The sequence below is a fragment of the Paroedura picta genome, chromosome 1 (genome assembly GCF_049243985.1).
Source record: "Paroedura picta isolate Pp20150507F chromosome 1, Ppicta_v3.0, whole genome shotgun sequence".
In the NCBI taxonomy this organism is placed as follows: Eukaryota; Metazoa; Chordata; class Lepidosauria; order Squamata; family Gekkonidae; genus Paroedura; species Paroedura picta.
The window spans coordinates 136,844,888-136,858,678 of record NC_135369.1 but is presented as its reverse complement, the minus strand read 5'-3'; the positions used below and the strand labels follow the sequence as shown (position 1 = coordinate 136,858,678).

General features: G+C 43.9%; 1 long non-coding RNA gene across 1 annotated transcript; it reads left to right on the top strand.

Annotated features, from left to right (window-relative positions):
• The first annotated feature begins 6,840 nt into the window (after positions 1–6,840).
• LOC143843710 (uncharacterized) lies at positions 6,841–13,791 on the top strand. The gene is made up of 4 exons (XR_013233668.1): positions 6,841–6,935; positions 7,887–8,103; positions 13,168–13,301; positions 13,647–13,791. It is a non-coding gene; the product is annotated as an uncharacterized LOC143843710 (long non-coding RNA).

The window sequence follows — 13,791 nt, the reverse complement described above, 5'->3', positions numbered from 1 at the left end:
TCCTGCATTCCAGGGATGCTGGGGTTTGGTGAGGCAAGATTTGAGGTATAATGCCATTTAATTCATCCTCCAAATCAGCCACTTTCTCCAGAGGAACTCTGTATTCTGAAAATCAGTTAATTCTGAGAAGTCACCAGGCGCCATGTAGATGCTGAATGAATGGGCCACATAGTATAGGTAAAAATATGGTAAATTGTGAGAGGCAAAAAGTAACAATGAATATGACTGGGGAGACCTGGCAACCCTATTGTCATGCCCCTGCTGAGGCGTTGTTACAGCGACCAGAGCCAGCTGTTACACATCCACCAGCCGGGCAGTCAGTGGCAGCTGAAGATTCTTTTGAACGCAATGAAGATAAAGCAGTGAGTGAAAGGAAGGAGCTGGTCATGTTCAGACTCAGTTCCAGCACAGCCAGTGTCAGATGACAGCCCGGAGGAGTTTGCTGAGCATTTGAAATGGAGGAGGTGTGTAACTGTCATGGAGTGCAGAAGCAGTTCAAGGCTGCTGGCTCACTTTCAGCATAGACCGGACACAGCTAATGTAGCTTTGGGGGAAAGTGATTGATGCCCCAGCTGGAATCACTCAGCTCATTAGCAGGGCTGCCTTTAGGCAGGGTTGAGGCAGCATTTCACCCTCCCATCTGGCTTGCTCTGCAAAACTCTTGCATGGTTTCCTATCAGCTTCCCTGACCTTGGCATACGGCTCTCAACTTCACTCCTGGTAACTGGACTGGCTTTGACGACTATCTCTGCTTCTCTGGATCCTGTCCTCGGCTAGCCCTTGACCACTCTTTGCCTTGTCCCTGATTCCTCTTGCTTCAATGTGTGTAACGACACGGACTGGACACTGACCTTGCTCTTGTTTGGTGATTCAGGCTTGGCTCCGCAGCCAAGGCACCTCCCACCCAGCTGCCACTAGGTGCGGCCAGATAGGGCAGCACACCTATACTAAATGGTAATATACTCATCCAAACAGAATTCTTATGCTGCTTCCAAAGATTATTCATCCTTGAGCTTCCTTGGCAAGAAATTATGGTAGGGATCAACAACCTCTGGGCCATGTTCAGCCCTCTGATGATTGCTATCAATGTATCATCCCCCAAGTTACTAATGCTATTGAGAAGCATCTGGAAAAAAATGGAGAGTAGAATTGATGAGAACAGGACCTGACACTGCACCAGACTGAACATACACAAGTCTGCTTTATACTGAATCAGACCATCAGCCCCTCAAGGTCAGTATTGTCTACTCCGATAGGCAGTGGCTCTCAAGGGTCCAGGCAGAGCACCCCTCCATCCCCCACCAATGGCCGGGGGGGGGACCTTACAACCCTACGGAGAGGTCTTTTACATCATCTATTGCCCAGTTATTTTAAACTGGAGATGCCAGGAATTGAATCTAGGACCTTCTGCATACAAAGCAGAGACTCTTCCACAGAGCCACAGCCATGGAGGATATTGGTGCCCCAGTTTCTATTTTCTTTTCAGTGTTATTGTCCAGGGAACTTAGCATGTTATTCATGTAATGTATTATCTCATCTGTCTTCTAAATCCATAAAAAAATCAAAAAGGGAAACAATGTACAATAGCAGGCTACAGATATTCATATGAATCCATTGATGGATTTCAGTCTCCTCTTTATAATACTCAGCATGGATTTCAGTCTCCTCTTTATAATACTGAGCCCAGAGCCCCCATAATATCTTGTGCTTCTGAGCCTGAGAAAGTGACAAAGGTGGCAGTTGAGCTCTATTAAACTGTTTTTTTCCAAATGTGAATGGAACAATGTTCTCCGGAGGTTTGGAGATGGGCTGTCTTGAAGCTGCTTGTAGTTGCACTCCGTTGCCATCAACACCCACAAGCTTCTCAAGATTGCTTTTCAATGACAAGGAGGCCAGACTGTGCACCATCTGCTGCAAGATCAGAAAACTAAGTTACAGGCTCTGTTCATTGCTTTAGAAAAATCAAAATACTTTTAACATGGTTGTCAAGCCAAAAGGATTGGGTACTTCCATGAAATTAACAGAACATGCACTGCTGATTAAAAAAAGAAAGACAATTCTCAGTTAAAACAAAAATAGAACTATTTGTAACAGAATCATCTCAGAACAAGCAATTACTCTTTTTTCACACCACAATGATAGCATGCAAAAAGTAAAATAAAATGGTTTATTGCTTTATATTTTTAAGGCAACTGATACATTCATATGGGAAATGACATACTACTTATCACTGGAGCCTAAGCATTTAATGAAGATTTGTGTAACACAGACCAATTATGCACTGGGGGAAAAGGCCAGGCTCGCGCCTCCATGACAGTGGGGCAAATCCCCACTTATGCATGACATCATTGATGGCCTAGCCTCCTCCCAGATCTGACCCATTTTAGGGCTTTCAGTGCCACTCATTAAGGGAACACTGATTTTCCAGCATTCCTTTTTTAACACGGGTGCCATCAGCAGCTATGCCAGGCTGGGTGCATGCAAACAAGGAAGAGCCGGGCCTTCCAGGCCCAGCTTATGCCCCTGCCTACAGTGTCCCAGAAGGTACACAAAATGCCCCATTCAGCTCCATGGTGCTTCACAGTGCCACATATCCAAATGGGGTATTTTTCACCCCCATGATGATGGGATAGCGTCACAATGCGAAACCCCCCATGCCCCCCGCATCCCCAGCCACTGCTGTGGTGTAGTACGGCAGACCCTTTTTGACAGACCCTTTTTGGCACCCCGGGCACATATGGTCAGCCTCAGAGTTGTGCATGCACAAGCAAAACTTTGGGGCTGACCATATGTGCCAGGGGATTTCTTCCCCTGTTAGTACACAGGAAGTGTGGCCACCACCATGCATAATCGGCCATAGGCTCTTTCCATGCTGATGGTTTGCTCCACTTTACTTTCATACAACGATCCTGCTTGGGGGATTAGCCACTTGATTTTATCTGGCTTCTACCATCCCATCCTCATTGCCATTTTCTCCAAACTTGCTTTAGTATGATCTCTCTGGAAATAATCTAGTCAGAGAGACTAGGGATGCCATGCATTTGTGCCTAAATTTATACCATTTGCCTAAATCTATACCATTTTCAATGCTTACCTTTCTCCCGATCCTGCACACTGGAGGTGGCCCAGAATTTCAAGTGTATTTAGCTTTACAAGAAAGTAGACAGTGAGACTTTGGGGGAAACTAGGTGATCCACTTTTATTAGGCAACGATTTGGCCTTGCAGACAACAACAGGGACTGCAGTTGCCAACAGTAGGTCTCAGGCTTCAGAAGGGCAGACATCACCAGCCAAGCAACCAAGTGGATTCTGGGGACACGTGCATTCCTTTTGACGGGATGCATGAGAAGGGGGAGAGCTTTCCTTTCAGCCTAACTGCCTAGAGATGAGCTGTACTTCCAGGGGATTCTCGGACCCCACCTGGAGGCTGGCTTCCCTAAACCTCAGGGGGATACAATGCTACAGAGTCACCCCTCCAAAGTACCCATTTTTGCCTGCAGAGCTGGTCTGTATAGTCTGGAGATGGATGTTGGCTGTCCTTGGTCTGAACATATTCCTTGAAGTCTGACAGTGGGGCCTCAAAAGTGTGTAATGTCCCCACAGCTACCTAGCACCCCCTGATCTATTTTATGTCAAGAAAACATTGCAGAGAGGAGGTAAGGTTGCCAGATTGGTGTAGATTCATCCTCTGGAATTCCACACTACCTATGTGTGCATAAACCTGACTAAGGTCAAGACTGCTGAGCACAGAGGGACCTCCTCTTAGGGTCGTCATCTTCCAAGTGAGGCTCTCTACCCCACCACCCTCACGGAGAGTCTGCTATGGGGATAGGAAGGGAAGGCGATTGGAAACTGTTTTGAGACACCTGAAGCCTGCTGGGTCACTGCAGCCCATTCCCAGTTCTCTCAGACCTCTCACAGCCCCACATCCCTCACAGGTTGTCTATTGTGGGGAGACGAAGGGAAAAGTTGTTTGTAAACCACTTTGAGACTTCTTTGGGTAGTAAACAGCAGGGTAAAAAAATCCAGCTCTTCTTCTTCTAAGGAGTAGCCGTGAAAGAAGCATTTGGCCACATCACATTTTATCAACAGTAAAAAAATGGAGACAGAAGAAGCAGGGTAGACACCGGTGTACTGTGACTACCCCATATGTATTAGGGCAGGGGGATAAGAAGGGAAATGATGTTGAATGCAGAACTGGGAGGAATTGGTTGCCATGTAATTTCGCCCTAAGAAAAGTCTCCAGTCTGATTTCCCCTTCACATATCTGAAGACATGGCTCTGGAAAGCTCATCTGTAACCACTATGGCACAATTCCCAAAGGTCAGTCCTCTCCCACAATCAACGAACATTCCACACCACAGGTTCTTGAAACCCATATCTCCACACCCACGCCCTCATTTGTCACCATGCCACCACAACCTCCCACACAACACACATTCGACCCCATGCCCTTACAGACTGAATAACTCCTCCCCTTCCTCTTCCCACTGCTAAGCTCTAGCACCCGTTGTATTCCTGGATGCAATGAGCTTTGCCTCTAGTACGATACGATAACATTTATTGTGTTTAGCCCAAGGCCATTACAAAACATAATTAAAACAATATGGTACAAATATGGATAAAACAATATTTCTCCAATATTGAGTACATAAAATTGTAGACGAGGGCTACTGAGTTACAATTTAAAAGAAACACGGTGTATCAAGATGGGGACACCTGTAAAACAGCTTTGGCTCGGATCTTCCTGGCGGCCAGAGTGAAAAGTGCCACCCTATATGGCTTTGCCTCTAGTAATGTTATAATGCTATAGCAAATTAGCAATCCATGACCTTTTTAAAAAGCCCTGCATGGAAGTGGAAAAAGTAGTATAATGGAGTATAAAACCCATCTCTTTTAAAACATGAAAAGCCACTTTCGCGAAGTGATCAGAAAAGTTGCAGGATGTGTGTTCAAATAATTTCCCTGCTTCCTATTTTCTGAACATCCTTCCAAAAGCAGGTTTTCTTTCTAAAGGGCCATTGCTTTCCTATGACACTAACCAGCTTGCAATATCTATTTGGCTAAATGGCTGGTAGTTAATAGGAAAGCCTGTGTTTCCCACAAGACTGTATAGAGCTAGAGTGGTGCAGTGCTTAAAAGTGGGTAAGGATTTGATTCCCCACTCCTCCTTCACATGAAGCCTGCTGGGTGGCCTGGGCCAGTGACAGTTCTTTTGGAACTCTCACAGTCCCTCCCACCTCACAAGGGCCTATCACGTATGCACTGCTTTCCTCCACAGTCAATTCATTGACTCTTTTAAATTGTCCCTTTAAAAATGTTTTTAAAACATTCCTGTTTATGTATGTGCTCTGATTCTTTGTTTTGAGCAATTATGAATTCTAAACTGTTCTGATTGTAACTGTGGGAGGGGGAACTTCCTCCGTTGTGCTGCAAAGTCACTGGACTGTCATTCTGGCATGTGCTGCTGGTGGGGCCTTACGGGAATTGTAGTTCATGGGGACACACAGACTTCTGAATGTCAAAATTACCAACTTTCCCCCTCTGAGGTATACTGTTCCTCATAGGGAGTGGGCAGGATGGACCACAACAGACTCCCATGCAAATGTAAAGCCCGCACCATACCACCCCTTCCCCTGTGAATGTTTTTTTTAATCACTGGTGAGCCCAAAACTGGAGCCCCTGCCCATAGCCTGAAGCAGCTCTGCTTCCCCATTCTCCTGCAACCCAGAATCAGCATTTCAGACCCTTCTGCTTCAGCAGCCTGATAAACTTTCAAACAAGCGTCACCATCTTTTACCATGGTCACTGATCAGAGGTAGAGCTTTGTAGGAGAATTCACAGAAGGCTGTGGAAGAAATGCCATGCATACCACAGGATAATTTCTACTAATTTACATAGGAATACCGTTGCCAGGGCAAATGGCATGTTCACATGATCGCTGACAAAGGCGCTCACGTGGCAGGTGCTCAAGCTCCCATTGGTAGATGAGGGACTGCAAGCAGAAAAGGGGAGGAGACCAAAAACACACTAACTTTTATGTATCAAAAAAAGACTGTCCTCAGTGCTGTCACACACAAAAAGTCACTGTAAAACTAGCTTCAGAAGCCTCGCTGAAAAAATGCTGCTGGAACTGTGGCTAGCGTTTGCAATGGAAAACCACAAAAAATACAATGAATTTCATGCAGCGAAAACAGTGCCACACTAAGCAGTCATTTTGCAAGTTTTCCGTGCTGCATAATACACTCTGGTGTCTGTTGTGGAGAGGAGGGGAAGGTGATTGTAAGCTGCTTTGAGACTCCTTTAATGTAGAGAAAAGAGGGATATAAAACCCAGCTTCTTCAAATGAAGTCAATATATAAGGAACCAAGGGTCTTGATAAATGCTGAATCAGTGTAATGATACATGATGCATATATAGACAGGGTGCTAAGAACTACACAGCAAATGTATTTGATAAACTAACAAGCAAATATACCATGTCTGATAGCACAGATTACTTATGAATTGTATGTCCAGCAGTTTGAAAGGCTGTTGGGACAGTTTTGCAGCTTCAGAGAATCTATGATGGGGTTTCATGTCTTGGTCTTTTATGAACTTCTACAGCTGTGGATCAGGCAAGGTAATTATGCCCAGAGTGACAAATAGCTGGGCTGGGTACATAAATGATATGAGGGAGAACTATACATCCATACGGCTGTATACAAATGTGCATGTGCAAAATTGTGTCAATCAGACGAGATCATAAGACTCTTTAAAATGGCTTATTTGTAATTGCTGGCTCACTGACTGATTTGTTCACTTGCTTTTTCTACAATTCACTTACAAGCAAAGAGAAGGGGGAAAGCATCAAACTGCATCAGAATCACTGCCTGAATTGCCAAACTGATGACAAATCAGGTCCTTGTTCCAGTAAACAGTCCATCAGGTCAAATGGTGGGTATCTGAGCATCTCTAATTCCTACCTTGAATATTGTTCTTCAGATTTTAACTTTCAGTTGTTCACTGGGGACAGCAGTTGTATTCAGCCCATCTGAACTGGTGCAATGAAAAACAACCAGCAAGTAATTAGCCATGTTCTTATTAATCCAGTGACATTTTTTTTAATATGGCATTTAAAAATGAGGTATGATACTATTTAGGACTACTGCTTTTTATCCTTAAACTATTAGGAAGGCTCGTTGCAAGCTGAAATGCAATGGGCACCTGTTAGTGGTTTACTATGTGTTTTGTGGAATGTTGCTTGGTCATGTGTTTTTTGCTTGCAAAAGTGTTAGCAGGATAGCAATCCTCACAGGGCAAGAGGAAGGGGAGGAGAAGGAGAAGGAGCGCCTTAAGTTATCTGCCAGTACAACAGATATTTTATTAAATGGAAAGATAGGCTTCCAGCATGAAACTGCACTGTACAATAAATCAAAAAAATAATGTTCCTAATTTTATCCTCACCACATACCTATGAGGTAGGTTAGGATGAATACTCTCCAGGCCCACTTGCAAGTTGGCAACTCCAAGGCCTCTCTCTCTCTCTCTCTCTCTCTCTCTCTCTCTCTCTCTCTCTCTCTCTCTCTCACTGGTCTGTCTCTCACAGAGGCAGAATCTTCCGGGCATAGGAGGCTGGCTTTCGGGCAGGTGAAGGAGCTCCCTGAGTCATCTGCAAGTACAGCAGATGTTATATTATACAGAAAGAAAGACTTCCTGTGTGTAACCACACCATACAACAAATCAATTAAATAACATTCCTAATTTTACCCTCACAACATTCCCGTAAGGCAGGTTAGGCCAAGGAATTGACTGCAGCTGAAATGCCAGGAAATCTCCAGGCCCCACCTGGAGGTTGACAACTCCAATATTGACCACAGACAGACACATACTATATGTGTCTTTCAGACACACACGCTCTTTCTGGGTCACAAGCAGCGCTTCATGTGAGGAGGAGATGTGATGTCCGAAGCAGCTGGCAGTTGGTGAGAAGTGAAGTGCGGCAGGACTGGCTCGTCAGCCTCGGCCCTAGCCCCTGGGCAAAGACTTTAGCCACGGGGGCCACTAATCAGAATGGGCAAAGAGACCTGCAGGGCTCTGGGTCAATCGCCTCCAGTTTTAAATGGTGAGTCGTATTACATGGAAAGATGTATTTAAACATTATGCATTGAATGGGGAAACGTTGTGCAAAAAGTCCATATCTAGTTAGATCTTACAAACCATCAGCAGAAGCATGTTTCTTTATGCTGTTCCTTGACTCACTGTGAAAAACAAAAAGGCATAACTGGGAATTGGGAGCCAAAAAGCCATGTAGAAGCAGGAAGTTGGAGAGAGAATCATCTGTCCCTTCTTCTGCCAGTGGAGTTTCTGCTAGCACAAGAAGTTTCAATGCTGTAAGAGGTAGAGAGGGGTGATTTGGTCATATCTTCTCTCTCTTCAGCTCCCCAATGCTACATGGCTGTTTTGTTCACAAGGGTCTTCTGTCCCTGGCAATGTCATTTTTGAGTTTGGAGGAGGCTGTTGAAGGAAGAGGAAAGCCAAGAATCTGCTTGGAATTCAGCCTACCTAGCTGTATTGGAAGCTTTTAGATTTCCCCCTTTTCGGTGAACTTAACTTCATTTATAGCCAAGGTGAAATATATTTGGGTTTGCAATATCACTAATGCTTTTATCTCAAATGGACATCTTAAAATATTTAATTTTCTTGGAAGGAAAAGCTAAAGCTTTTAGCCAAGGTTGAATCAGCTTTGTAGAGAGGAATAAGTTATCTGTTCTCTCTGTGTCTCTGTCACTATCTCCCTCTGATTCTCTCTCTCTGTGTCTCTGGTATTATGTTTACTAATTATATAATATTAGTAATCAAATGTATTTAGAAGGAGGTCAGAATGGAGAGGCTGGCCGTATTGCGACACTTGCCCACTCCAAACTCTGTTCCATTCCCTTCCAGGTAGGGCTTAGCTCATGCGGGGGCTGAGAGAAGGATGGGTGTGTGCTCCCCCCTTCAGCCTGTCTGCAGTGGAGTCAGGGAAGCCCCCCCAGTATCTGTGGCAAGGGTCATCAGTATCTAGGGAGGAGCTGGGGGAGCAGAGGAGGGGGAACAGCTTGGAAGGCCCCCTGCAGGGGTTAGGGGCTTGCTGTGTGGTCATTGGTGGGTGTTGGCAGGGGAGCCCCACCCAGATATGGAGAAGAGGCTGCCCTGCTTAGCCCCCTGAGAGAGGGCTCAGCAGGGGCTGGTGGGGCAGCTGCCTCAGAAAGCTCGGGAAGTTGCCATCCCCAGGGAAGGGCCTGTGGGAAGGATCCCCATTCCCTTGGCTGCAGGATCCTTGCTCATGGCCCCATCAAAGGTTCAGTGAGGTCAGCCCGGGCTGCTGCTTGGAAAATAGGTGCTGGGGTCACTGTGCAGAGGTAGCTCGTGGCCAGTTCCCTCTGGCCACCACTTGCTTGATGTTGGGGGGGGGGAAGAATCCCAGGGCTTTCCCACACATTGGGCATTATCACAGGAAGTTTGCTGTATGGCAAAGTGTGAGAAATAATGCCAACTCACTCCACACCTCTTGAGCTGTCTCAAATGTTTCTGGACACTTTTTACACATCTTGCACTTCACACTTGCTGGAAATGTGAGAAGAGAGAGCAAGGCGTTTTAGCCTTTTTTTGCTTTGGCCTGCCTACCACTGTCACTAACCAATCCCGTCCTGTCATGGCTGATTGACATATAAACTTCAAGAAACTGCTGAATGTTTTTTTTAAATGCCTATCCGAATGTTCATAGAGGCACAGACAATCACAGCCAAGGCTCATGTCCGCCTACTCATTGCTCCAGGTGGTTCTCCATTTTTAAAAAGAACTTCCCATCCTGGGAAGAGGGGAGAGGGAGGTGGGTGCGAGGGTAGGAACATTGGAGGCAGATGTAGCACTTCTTTGCCTCCATGCATTTCTTTTGCTGATGGCCTGCTGGTTGTCTGCTGGGGAATAGTGCTTTTTAGGTTGGTTAATCCACCTTTTGGGATTCACCGAGCTTTAAAATGGCAGATGTAGCAAGCAGTTTGCTGCTTAGATGTGGGAGGTTGGTGACATCATGCGAAGCGGCTGGAATATAGTGTCTTCAGACATTAAGCATGACGCTAAATTTATGGTGTGCAGAAAAGCCCTCAGTCTGAGTTCAGCAGTGGAATCAATTGCTTTAGGGAGTGGTGAGCTCCCTCTCACTGGCAGCCTTCAAGCAGCGACTGGACAGATACTTCTCATGAGGGTTTTAGACTGAACTGCATCTAGCAGTGCGTTGGACTAGGTGGCCTGTATGGCCCCTTCCAGCTCTATGGTTCTGTGATTCTGCAAATGTTTCCAAGAGATAATTGTTCATAGTATTTCAATCAGGGATCCCAAATGTGTCATCCTCCAAGTGATTTAGAAAGTGGGCAAGGCAAGGTGGAGATTTTGCCTAGCAGGGCTTATAATTGGCCTTTGGAGATCTTATTGGCTGTGCACATTTTTTAAAAACTTGCTTCAGCAGTAGTTGCCACCACAGCACAAACATTTTCATTCATGACTAAATGTAAGCTGTGAGTATGGAAGAAAATATTTTTAGACAATATGTCCATTTTAAAATGCATCCTGTTAAACAGATCTTTTTCCTGAGATGTTGCAGAGTTACTTTTAGAGTTATGTTTAACATTGTCCACTGACATTATGTGGTTTGCTCCTCTTTTGGGGGCAGCCATTTTACATTTAGCTCTACTTTCTGCACTAGTCAGTTTGTGGTTGACTTTGCCTCCTGTGGCAACCATTTTGTGACTGGGAAGGTTGCACTTGGGCTACAAAGATTGTCTGCCCAGATCTAGATGAGGATACTCTTTATAATTTCATAATTTTTATAATATTGTACGTAATCTAGTACTAAAATTCTAAAAGGTTTCAGTGAAATTCTAAAAAGAAAGAAAGTCCACAGAAATCCTTGTTAATCACTACATCATAGTTTTAAAAAACAATTGTAAATACCATTAAGGTAACAAGATATTATAACAAAATGTTGCTTTCAATCTGATATTATGTCTTCTTGTGTGAATGTCTAGACCATTCCTAACATCTTGCAGAACTGTTGACATATGTATTAGTAACTCATTCTAAAAATATATGATGACAAGAATCCTGAAAAGTGACATCTAGGTGTAAACTGCACGGAGCTTTTATCCCAATCCCAGGTCGATTCAGTCCCTGCCGTCTACACAGAATGTAATTTCTGTTTTGATTTGGGGAGATTTAAATTTTCCTTCTGCAGCAAGAAGGATTGATCCAGAGTGACCCTACCTTTATTGTGCGATATCTTAGTGCTTTTAACCCTCAATATTTAAAGGCTGTTTTGAATCTCCTCCATGGTAGAGAACATCTGATTGACCAAAGGTGGCCATGTGACAAGCTTGCCTTAAAGGAGAAGCCCCTAATTTCTCTCAACTTCTGTTGGTCTTGGATTTTTTTCTCCCTTCTCTGCCTTTTTCAACCCTCTCTCCCACCCCCCTCCCCTCCAAGAAAAGAAAGAGGCTCTCTGCTTGGCTCCTCTCCCCCCCCCCCACTTCAAGAAAAGAAAGAAAGAGGCTTGGCTCCTCCCCTCTTCTGAACTACTCTAACCACATGCAGAACACTTTTCTGTTTCAATGGGGGGGGGGATAGAGGAAGACCCGAGTTCAAAGCGATCTGAATTCAACAGGATTGGCAATGGAATAAACAAAGTAAGTGCAGACTCTGCCCCAGTCAGACAAGGGTGAAAATGTGCTGTCTATGAAACTCCAAAGCTAAGAACTGGGGAGTGGAGGTGGAGGCCAAGGACTCTCTCCCTCCCTCTCTATCACCAGCATTCTAGACTAGATGGAACTTTAGATATAACTCTTTCCAGCTACTTTGCATTATAGGGCTAGTACTATGATGGATCTGGCCCGTCCTTTCCAGTTGTAGAAGCTGACTATTCTGGTTTTAAGTTCTCCTTGCTACTTTTGCAGTAAAATTCTAAGCAGAGTTACCTTTCTAAGTCCACTGAAAATAATGTGAGTATATCTATTTTTGGGGGATTGCACTGTTAAACATCTTGCATTCTCAAAGATATAGAAGTTACAAAAGCTAAAGCAATACTTTTAGATCCCTTTCCCTGTTCTAAAATTTGCCACATCATCAGATAAATCCATTTTTAAAAAATCTCAGGTGAAACAAAACAGTCCTTTCAATGGAATAATGAACACATTGGCCCCTGCTGGCTAGTAGGGATGGACACTAACCAGTTTCATGAGCCAAAATTTGGAATAAACTTGAACTGATTTGGAGCCCCCAAACTAAGGTTCAGGGAATGCACCTTCCCTCAACATTTACCAAACCCTTTTCCAATTAGGTCCAGCTTTTCTGGCCATTTAAACCTAGCAGCTGACAGGTGGGCCCACCTTTTAACAACACACCTTTAAATGACTGAGAGCCCTTTAATGGTTCCATTTTGTTTCCCTTCCCATTTCTAAGAGGGGGGAAGTGAAACACACTAGTGAAATGACATGCAGCTGGTTCAGCCTAAGAGTGGACAGGCACACACACTCCATAGTTGGACTGAAATGACTTCCACTGGTTGGTTTTACTTCCTCCAACTTGCAAGTAGGGGGAGCAAAACTGACCCAAGAAATGGCTGTCAGTCATTTAAACATAATATCCTGGTGGGTCCACCTACCAACTGTTAGGTTTACAGGGTTATGAGCCATTAAACATGTCCATTTCACTTCTCCCCACTTCAAAGTGCCTTCTTATACAATACCTCCTGTTGTCCTGCCACGGAATGCCACGACCAGGTGAAAGGGGGTCTGAACTGGCCTGTTCAGTTTGCAAAAATTCTGCTTCAGTTTGGAGTTTGGCCCAATGGCCAATCTAAATCAAACTGAGCTAGAATTTTTAGGTTTCTGCCCATTCCCTTGCTTCATAGTGCTAAGTAATCAGTGTATATGGATTATCAATAGAACATTGTTCTGGTTCTTTTTAATATAAGACCAATATGGTATATATCCTGTGTAATTTGCAAATGTGGTTAATGATAACACTGCCCTCTGTTACTCCATGTTTAAATACCAGCATAATCGTGAAAGTTATTTATCATCAGTTAGGAATAATAGAACATTGAGAAACACTGATTGGATTTAATTAAATACCTTCTGTTATCTCTTGACAGGAGATAGTAAAGTGCTCTCTACTATCGAAGACCTTTGGATCTACATAGTGCAATAAAGGATATTATGCTTTACTGTGTTCCACAATTATGAGTGAAGAAATTTTTACTCAGGCTGATGAACATTGGTTTCAAAAGTTAAGATATTCACTTGTTAAAAAATCTGAAGTTATTTGTATGATCACTGGCTTATCCCAATTAATAACATGGTTCTCACTTTCAAACAGAGATGTCAGTAGGGTATATTGCTCGCTGAATCTTATTTGTTCAACAACTTAGTTAAATCTGCCAGACAAAAAAAATCTGATTGTTTTGTTGAGAACTTGATGATTAGCAATGAATGTCTACATTTTCTGGGTCATTGCAAATTAAGAAGGGATTGGCAATGACTGGGAGAATATTGAAAGTTGTTATCTTGTAATGTGATGCTTGCTTTTTTCACTACTGGTGGAGATAAATGGCCAACATTTTTTTTATTTCAGATTTTTCTGCAGACTTGGAGCTGACTTTTACTAACAGAAATCAAGCATAGAATGCTGGGGAAATTAGCATGGCTTCATATACACATGTTTCCAATGTCTATACCTTCCCCACACCACACACTACAGAATAGTTGGAGTTTTGAAG